Source organism: Elephas maximus, chromosome 9, assembly GCF_024166365.1.
Source record: "Elephas maximus indicus isolate mEleMax1 chromosome 9, mEleMax1 primary haplotype, whole genome shotgun sequence".
Taxonomy (NCBI): Eukaryota; Metazoa; Chordata; class Mammalia; order Proboscidea; family Elephantidae; genus Elephas; species Elephas maximus.
Window position 1 is genome coordinate 125265908 of NC_064827.1, and position 9523 is coordinate 125275430.

The following is a 9523-nucleotide window of genomic DNA, read 5'->3' on the forward strand; positions in this document are numbered from 1 at the left end:
TAGACAAAGAAATAAAGGGCATCTGGATTGGCAAGGAGGAAGTAAAATTATCTCTGTTTGCAGATGACATGATCTCATACACAGAAAACCCTAAGGAATCCTCCAGAAAACTACTGAAACTAATAGAAGAGTTTGGCAGTCTCAGGTTATAAGATAAACATACAAAAATCACTTGGATTCCTCTACATCAACAAAAAAAACTTCGAAGAGGAACTCACCAAATCCATACCATTAGCAGTAGCCACCAAGAAGATAAAATACTTAGAAATAAATCTTACCAAAGATGTAAAAGACCTATACAAAGAAAACTACAAAGTACTACTGCAAGAAACCAGAAAGGACCTACTTAAGTGGAAAAACATACCTTGCTCATGAATAGGAAGACTTAACATACTAAAAATGTCTATTCTACCAAAAGCCATCTATACATACAATGCACTTCCGATCCAAATTCCAATGTGATTTTTTAATGTGATGGAGAAACAAATCACCAACTTCATATGGAAGGGAAAGAAGCCTCGGATAAGCAAAGCGTTACTGAAAAAGAAGAAGAAAGTGGGATGCCTCACTCTATCTGATTTTAGAACCTATAATTCAGCCACAGTAGTCAAAACAGCCTGGTACTGGTACAACAACAGACACATAGACCAATGGAACAGAACTGAGAATCCAGATATAAATCCATCCACATATGAGCAGCTGATATTTGACAAAGGCCCAGTGTCAGTTAATTGGGGAAAAGATAGTCTTTTTAACAAATGGTGCTAACATAACTGGATATGCATTTGCAGAAAAATGAAACAGGACCCATACCTCACACCATGCACAAAAACTAACTCCAAGTGGATCAAAGACCTAAACATAAAGATTAAACGATAAAGATCATGGAAGAAAAAATAGGGACAACGTTAGGAGCCCTAATTCAAGGCATAAACAGAATACAAAATATTACCAAAAATGACGAAGAGAAACCAGATAACTGGGAGCTCCTAAAAATTAAACATTTATGCTCATCTAAAGACTTCACCAAAAGAGTAAAAAGACCACCTACGGATTGGGAAAGAATTTTCAGCTCTGACATCTCCGACCAGTGCCTGATCTCTAAAATCTACATGATTCTGTCAAAACTCAACCACAGAAAGACAAACAACCCAATCAAGAAGTGGGCAAAGGATATGAACACGCACTTCCCTAAAGAAGATATTCAGGCAGCTAACAGATACATGAGAAAATGCTCTCGATCATTAGCCATTAGGGAAATGCAAATTAAAACTACGATGAGATTCCATCTCACTCCAACAAGGCTGGCATTAATCCAAAAAACACAAAATAATAAATGTTGGAGAGGTTGCGGAGAGATTGGAACTCTTATACACTGCTGGTGGGAATGTAAAATGGTACAACCACTTTGGAAATCTATCTGGTGTTATCTTCAACAGTTAGAAATAGAACTACCATATAACCCAGAAATTGCACTCCTCGGAATATACCCTAGAGAAATAAGAGCCTTCACACAAACAGATATATGCACACCCATGTTTATTGCAGTTCTGTTTACAATAGCAAAAAGCTGAAAGGAACCAAGGTGTCCATCAACGGATGAATGGTTAAATAAATTGTGGGATATTCACACAATGGAATACTCCGCATCGATAAAGAACAGTGACGAATCTGTGAAACATTTCATAACATGGAGGAACCTGGAAGACATTGTGCCGAGTGAAATTAGTCAGAGGCAAAAGGACAAATATTGTATAAGACCACTATTATAAGATCTTGAGAAATAGTATAAACTGAGAAGAACACACACTTTTGTGGTTACGAGGAGGGGAGGGAGGGAGGGTGGGAGAGTGTTATTTACTGAATAGTTAGTAGATAAGAACTCTTAGGTGAAGGGAAGGACGATACTCAATACACGGAAGGTCAGCTCAACTGGACTGGACCAAAAACAAAGAAGTTTCCGGGATAAACCGAATGCTTCAAAGGTCAGCGGAGCAAGGGCGGGGGTTTGAGGACTATGGCTTCAGGGAACTTCTAAGTCAATTGGCAAAATAATACTATTATGAAAACATTCTGCATCCCACTTTGAAATGTGGCGTTTGAGGTCTTAAATGCTAACAAGCGGCCATCTAGATGCATCAATGGGTCTCAACTCACCTGGATCAAAGGAGAATGAAGAACAAGAACACCAAGGTCACATGACAACCATGAGCCCAAGAGACAGAAAGGGCACATGAACCAGAGACTTATATCATCCTGAGACCAGAAGAACTAGATGGTGCCCGGCCACAACTGATGACTGCCCTGACAGGGAGCACAACAGAGAACCCCTGAGGGAGCAGGAGAACAGTGGGATGCAGGCCCCAAATTCTCGTAAGAGCAGACTTAATGGTCTGGCTCAGACTAGAGGAATCCCGGCGGTCATGGTCCCCAATCCTTCTGTTGGCCCAGGAGAGGAACCGTTCCCGAAGACAACTCATCAGACATGGAAGGGACTGGACAATGGGTTGGAGAGAGATGCTGATGAAGAGTGAGCTACTTGTATCAGGTGGACAATTGAGACTGTGTTGGCATCTCCTGTCTGGAGGGGAGATAGGAGGGTAGAGAGGGTTAGAAACTGGGAAAATTGTCACAAAAGGATAGATTGGAACGGCTGACTCATTAGGGGGAGAGTAAGTGGGAGTATGGAATAACGTTCACTTAAAGCTCAATAAAAATTATTGTAAACGTTCACTTAAAGCTCAATAAAAATTATTAAAAAAAACATTAAAAAATAATCCTAATCAAAAGGGGGAAAATGTAGAACAGAATTTCAAATTCTCAGGGACTTCAGAATTTCTGGAGCCATGGAGGGTGGATGAATCCCTGAAACTATTGCCCTAAAATAATCTTTAAACCTTAAACCAGACATATACCCTGAAGTCTTCTTAAAATCACATGTTTAACTTAACTATTAAAAAAATCTGCCTCGAGCATTATGCTGTCTAAAGTGTTATCTATATGGGATCAAATTGACAACGACTCGAAAGATTAGATAGGAATCTTAGAAGGCAGTGAATACATGTTAATGAGGGAGGAATAACTCAGAAAGAAGGGTGAGAATGGTTGCGTAATGGTTGCTGTGTATATTCTCAACAACAACAAAATAAATAAAATTATATATTAAAAAAGAGCTGACATTGGCAATGAATACACTTAAAACAATCAAATAAGTGTATTTCTCCACATTTATAGAATAAGAATTTCCTATTGCAAATGCAAAATAAATAAAATCATCTCCATGAAATACAAAAGTCATCAATTACTCTAAAGCAAAGATGAGAAGACAAGTAGACAAGGAAACTAGACTGGAAACAGAACAACCAGAACACAATTAAAGAGAACGTTGACACATTGTGAAAAATGTAAGTAATGTCACTGAACAATTTGTATAGAAGTTGTCAGTTAGGAGCCAAATGGCTTGTGTAAACTTTTAGTGAAAATTCAAACAAGACATTATTTAAAAACAACAACAACAAAAAAAAAACCCTATGGATCACAAAAGAATATTGTCTGATGTAGTGTTAAAAGATGAGCCCCCGGAGACAGCAGTCAATATCAAACCACATAAACAAGCAGACCATGACTGCTTCTACAACCCCCCAAACAAAAGAATCAAAATCTTTCCCAAATGAAGATACAATCCTGGAATTATCAGATACAGGATATAAAAAACTAATTTACAGAATGCTTCGAGACATCAGGGATGACCTCAGAAATGAAATAAGGCAATCTACAGAAAGAGCCAAGGAACACACTGATAAAACAGTTGAAGAACTCAAAAAGATTATTCAAGAACATAGTGGAAAAATTAATAAGTCGCAAGAATCCATAGAGAGACAGCATTCAGAAATTCAAAAGATTAACAATAAAATTAAAGAATTAGACAACGCAATAGGAAGTCAGAGGAGCAGACTCGAGCAATTAGAATGCAGAGTGGGAAATCTGGAGGACCAGCAAATTAAAACCAAAGTAGCTGAAAAAAAAAATCAGATAAAAGAATTAAAAAAAATGAAGAGACCCTAAGAATCATGTGGGACTCTATCAAGAAGGATAACTTGCGAGTGATTGGAGTCCCAGAACAGGGAGGGATAACAGAAAACACAGAGAGAATAGTTGAAGATCTGCTGACAGAAAACTTCCCTGATATCATGAAAGACGAAAGGATATCTATCCAAGATGCTCATCGAACCCCATTTAAGATTGATCCAGAAAGAAAAACACCAAGACATGTTATCATCAAACTTGCCAAAACCAAAGATAAACAAAATTTTAAAAGCAGCCAGGGATAAAAGAAAGGTCTCCTACAAGGGAGAATCAATAAGAATAAGTTCAGACTACTCAGCAGAAACCATGCAGGCAAGAAGGCAATGGGATGACATATACAGAGCACTGAAGGAAAAAAACTGCCAACCAAGTATCATATCCAGCAAAACTCTCTCTGAAATATGAAGGCAAAATTAAGATATTTACAGATAAACACAAGCTTACAGAATTTGCAAAAACCAAACCAAAGCTACAGGAAATACTAAAGGAAATTCTTTGGTCAGAAAACCAATAATATCAGATACCAGCACAACACAAGGTCAAAGAACAGAACATCCTGATATCAACTCAAATAGGGAAATCACAAAAACAAATTAAGATTAATTTTAAAAAGAAAAAAAAAAACACTCAAAACAGGGAATCATTGAAGTCAATACGTAAAAGATCACAATAATCAAAAAGAGGGACTAAATACAGGTGGCATAGAACTGCCATATGGAGAGAGATACAAGGCGATATAGGACAATACAAGTTAGGTTTTTACTTAGAAAAATAGGGGTAAATATTAAGGTAACCACAAAGAGGTATAACAACTCCATAACTCAAAATAAAAACCAAGAAAAACGTAACGACTCAGCAAACATAAAGTCAAATACTACGAAAATGAGGAGTGCAAAATTTAAAAAGAAATACGTCTAAGCACAAAAAAGTAAGTGGAAAAATGAAATTGTCAACAACATACATAAAAAGGCATCAAAATTACAATACTAAACACATAAAAAAAACATGTATAATTACGCTGAATGTAAATGGACTAAAAGTACCAATAAAGAGACAGAGAGTCTCAGACTGGATAAAGAAACACCATCCGTGTATATGCTGCCTACAAGAGACACACCTTAGACTTAGAGACACAAACAAACTAAAACTCAAAGGATGGAAAAAAATATATCAAGCAAACAATGAGCAAAAAAGAGCAGGAGTAGCAATATTAATTTCTGACAAAATAGACTTTAAACTTAAATCCACCACAAAGGATAAAGAAGGACACTACATAATGATAAAAGGGACAATTGACCAGGAAGATATAACCATATTAAATATTTATGCACCCAATGACAGGGCTGCAAGGTACATAAACCAAATTTTAACACAACTGAAAAGTGAGATAGACACCTCCACAATTATAGTAGGAGACTTCAACACACCACTTTCGGAGAAGGACAGGACATCCAGTAAGAAGCTCAATAGAGACACGGAAGACCTAATTACAACAATCAACCAACTTGACCTCATTGGCTTATACAGAACTCTCCACCCAACTGCTGCAAAGTATACTTTTTTTTCTAGTGCACATGGAACATTCTCCAGAAGAGACCACATATTAGGTCATAAAACAAACCTTTGCAGAATCCAAAACATCGAAATATTACAAAGCATCTTCTCAGACCACAAGGCCATAAAAGTGGAAATCAATAACACAAAAATTAGGGAAAAGAAATCACACACTTGGAAACTGAACAATACCCTCCTGAAAAAAGACTGGGTTATAGAAGACATTAAGGAGCGAATAAGGAAATTCATAGAATGCAACAAGAATGAAAATACTTCCTATCAAAACCTCTGGGACACAGCAAAAGCAGTGCTCAGAGGTCAATTTATATCGATAAATGCACACATAAAAAAAAGAAGAAAGAGCCAAAATCAGAGAACTGTCCTGACAACTTGAACAAATAGAAAGTGAGCAACAAAAAAATCCATCAGGCACCAGAAGAAAACAAATAATAAAAGTTAGAGCTGAACTAAATGAATTAGAGAACAGGAAAACAATTGAAAGAATTAACAAAGCCAAAAGCTGGTTCTTTGAAAAAATTAACAAAATTGATAAACCATTGGCCAGACTGACTAAAGAAATACAGGAAAGGAAACAAATAACCCAAATAAGAAACGAGAAGGGCCACATCACAGCAGACCCAACTGAAATTAAAAGAATCATATCAGATTATTATGAAAAATTATACTCTAACAAATTTGCAAACTTAGAAGAAATGGATGAATTCCTGGAAAAACACTACCTACCTAAACTAACACAATCAGAAGTAGAACAACTAAATAGACCCATAACAAAAAAAGAGATTGAAACAGTAATCAAAAAACTCCTAAGAAAAAAAAGCCCTGGGCCAGACGGCTTCACTGCAGAGTTCTACCAAACTTTCAAAGAAGAGTTAACACCACTACTACTAAAGGTATTTCAAAGCATAGAAAATGACCGAATACTGCCTAACTCATTCTATGAAGCCACCATTTCCCTGATACCAAAACCAGGTAAAGACATCACAAAAAAAGAAAATTACAGACCTATATCCCTCATGAACATAGATGCAAAAATCCTCAACAAAATTCTAGCCAATAGAATTCAACAACATATCAAAAAATTAATCCACCACAACCAAGTGAGATTTATACCAGGTATGCAAGGCTGGTTTAATATTAGAAAAACCATTAATGCAATCCACTATATAAATAAAACAAAAGACAAAAACCACATGATCTTATCAATTGATGCAGAAAAGGCATTTGACAAAGTCCAACACCGCTTCATGATAAAAACTCTCACCAAAATAGGAATTGAAGAAAAATTCCTCAACATAATAAAGGGCATCTATACAAAGCCAACAGCCAACATCACTCTAAGTGGAGAGAGCCTGAAAGCATTTCCCTTGAGAACGGGAACCAGACAAGGATGCCCTTTATCACCGCTCTTATTCAACATTGTGCTAGAGGTCCTAGCCAGAGCAATTAGGCTAGACAAAGAAATAAAAGGCATCCGGATTGGCAAGGAGGAAGCAAAATTGTCTCCATTTGCAGATGACGTGATTTTATACACAGAAAACCCTAAGGAATCCTCCAGAAAACTACTGAAACTAATAGAAGAGTTTGGCAGAGTCTCAGGTTATGAGATAAACATACAAAAATCACTTGGATTCCTCTACATCGGCAAAAAGAACATCGAAGAGGAAATCACAAATCCATACCATTCACAGTAGCCACCAAGAAGATAAAATACTTAGGAATAAATCTTACCAAAGATGTAAAAGACCTATACAAGGAAAACTACAAAGTACTACTGCAAGACACTAAAAAGGACCTACTTAAGTAGAAAAACATACCTTGCTCATGAATAGAAAGACTTAACATAGTAAAAATGTCTATTCTACCAAAAGCCATCTATACATACAATGCACTTCCGATCCAAATTCCAATGACATTTTTTAATGTGATGGAGAAACAAATCACCAACTTCATATGGAAGGGAAAGAAGCCTCGGATAAGCAAAGCATTACTGAAAAAGAAGAAGAAAGTGGGATGCCTCACTTTACCTGATTTTAGAACCTATTATTCAGCCACAGTAGTCAAAACAGCCTGGTACTGGTACAACAACAGGCACATAGACCAATGGAACAGAATTGAGAACCCAGATATAAATCCATCCACATATGAGCAGCTGATATTTGACAAAGGCCCAGTGTCAGTTAATTGGGGAAAAGATAGTCTTTTTAACAAATGGTGCTAACATAACTGGATATGCATTTGCAAAAAAATGAAACAGGACCCATACCTCACACCATGCACAAAAACTAACTCCAAGTGGATCAAAGACCTAAACATAAAGATTAAACGATAAAGATCATGGAAGAAAAAATAGAGACAATGTTAGGAGCCCTAATACAAGGCATAAACAGAATACAAAACATTACCAAAAATGATGAAGAGAAACCAGATAACTGGGAGCTCCTAAAAATCAAACACCTATGCTCATCTAAAGACTTCACCAAAAGAGTAAAAAGACCACCTACGGATTGGGAAAGAATTTTCAGCTCTGACATCTCCAACCAGCGCCTGATCTCTAAAATCTATATGATTCTGTCAAAACTCAACCACAGAAAGACAAACAACCCAATCAAGAAGTGGGCAAAGGATATGAACACGCACTTCCCTAAAGAAGATATTCAGGCAGCTAACAGATACATGAGAAAATGCTCTCGATCATTAGCCATTAGGGAAATGCAAATTAAAACTACGATGAGATTCCATCTCACTCCAACAAGGCTGGCATTAATCCAAAAAACACAAAATAATAAATGTTGGAGAGGTTGCGGAGAGATTGGAACTCTTATACACTGCTGGTGGGAATGTAAAATGGTACAACCACTTTGGAAATCTATCTGGTGTTATCTTCAACAGTTAGAAATAGAACTACCATATAACCCAGAAATTGCACTCCTCGGAATATACCCTAGAGAAATAAGAGCCTTCACACAAACAGATATATGCACACCCATGTTTATTGCAGTTCTGTTTACAATAGCAAAAAGCTGAAAGGAACCAAGGTGTCCATCAACGGATGAATGGTTAAATAAATTGTGGGATATTCACACAATGGAATACTCCGCATCGATAAAGAACAGTGACGAATCTGTGAAACATTTCATAACATGGAGGAACCTGGAAGGCATCATGCTGAGCGAAATGAGTCAGAGGCAAAAGGACAAATATTGTATAAGACCACTATTATAAGATCTTGAGAAATAGTATAAACTGAGAGAACACATACTTTTGTGGTTATGAGGGGGGGAGGGAGGGAGGGTGGGAGAGGGTTTTTTACTGGTTAGTTAGTAGATAAGAAGTGCTTTAGGTGAAGGGAAGGACAATACTCAATACATGGAAGGTCAGCTCAACTGGACTGGACCAAAAGCAAAGAAGTTTCCGGGATAAACTGAATGCTTCAAAGGTCAGCGGAGCAAGGGTGGGGGTTTGGGGACCATGGTTTAAGGGGACTTCTAAGTCAATTGGCAAAATAATTCTATTATGAAAACATTCTGCATCCCACTTTGACATGTGGCGTCTGGGGTCTTAAATGCTAACAAGGGGCCATCTGAGATGCATCAATTGGTCTCAACCCACCTGGATCAAAGGAGAATGAAGAACACCAAGGTCACACAATAACTAAGAGCCCAAGAGACAGAAAGCGCCACATGAACCAGAGACCTATATCATCCTGAGACCAGAAGAACTAGTTGGTGCCGGGCCACAACCGATGACTGCCCTGACAGGGAGCATAACAGAGAACCCCTGAGGGAGCAGAAGATCAGTGGGATGCAGACCCCAAATTCTCCCCAAAAGACCAGACTTAATGGTCTGACTGAGACTAGAGGAA